Genomic DNA, 1,371 nt, shown 5'->3' with positions numbered 1-1,371 from the left:
AAAAAAAAAAAAAAAAGAAGGAAAAACTTTAGTCATTTGTAGAAAAATGGATGCACTTTGAGACCACAATGTGAAGTGAAATAAATCAGTAACACTAGTTCAAATATTGTATGGATTCTTACATAAGAAACCCAAATTATAAATAAAGAGCGAGATAAAAGATAGATAATAGGAAGTAGGGAGATAGATCTTCTTAAATGAGAAGGGGATCAAGAGATGGAGAGTGGAGGGAGGGGAAGAGACGCGCATGGAAAAAGAGTTGAGATGCATTCTGGGCAGGTACCAACTCCTCCCAAGAAATATAAACATTATGTACTGCAAACATTTACTAATACAAAGAAATGAAAGAAGAAAGCAGAAGGACTCCTACCAAAATAATATAACAAACAAGAAAACAGCCCTACAAACAGTCTGACAGAGCATGAAGAGTCACCCCAAGTGCGTCACTGTCTGATGTTTCGAGTGGCTGTGCTTACGCCTGCGAACTGTTCCCTGCAGCAGTCATCATTCGCATCCTACATTTCTCCATCTAACTTGATGTCATGAGCATTTTTCTTTGTTGCCACATAGTCTTTACAATTAAGTGGTTGTATAATATTTTGTTCATTATGCCATTGCTGACTATTTAGATTCCGTGTATTTTTTTCCTTTGCTCATTTTAAAAATTAACACACATAAGATGTTTTGCCTGGTAGTTGCAAAATATATATGCTTAGTTAGCACTTTCTTTCTTTCCCAGCTCTCTCCTTCATATAAATAAATATTTTGTCTTTGGGATGAATTTTAGGGTAAATATTGAGTTCAAGGCTTTAAACAATCCTATGGCTGTTCACACATGTTGATGTCATGCTACTTTTTTCATAACAGTGATATGAATAGTTTACAACTATACATATTGTCTCATAAAATCTTCCCAACACTTTTAAGGAGTAACTCCTGCTCTATTTTAAATGAGAAATCAGAGCCACCACCAGTTCAAGTAATTTTTCTAGGTTCCACATCTGTTGTGGCTTCTCCTTTATCCCTAGGGTCTAACACAGACCCTGGGGCATGAGATGACTTCAGTAAGTATCTGCAGAGTAAAGTCTGTAATTGGTGGTGGGGGAGCAGGAAGAACTATGATTGAAAGCCAGATCTGCTTGATTTTTAAAGCCTGTGCTTTGCCCCTCGTTGTGGATTAACTAATGGTCAACTTGTAACACCCAGCTGAGCTGAATCAGCATGGTTCTGGGTGTGGAAGGCCCACCTGGTGATTGTTGCTGACAACATAAAAGGAGAACTGGAGGGGAAGATGGGGTGCTGTTGATTCTCCTGGAGAAGCTTGTCACACTGGTTTTCCTGATATGAACTCAGGTGTTCTCATCCTCGGAG

Source organism: Chinchilla lanigera, unplaced genomic scaffold (genome assembly GCF_000276665.1).
Source record: "Chinchilla lanigera isolate Chin_1 unplaced genomic scaffold, ChiLan1.0 scaffold00188, whole genome shotgun sequence".
NCBI classification, from domain to species: domain Eukaryota; kingdom Metazoa; phylum Chordata; class Mammalia; order Rodentia; family Chinchillidae; genus Chinchilla; species Chinchilla lanigera.
This window is presented reverse-complemented; position numbering follows the sequence as displayed.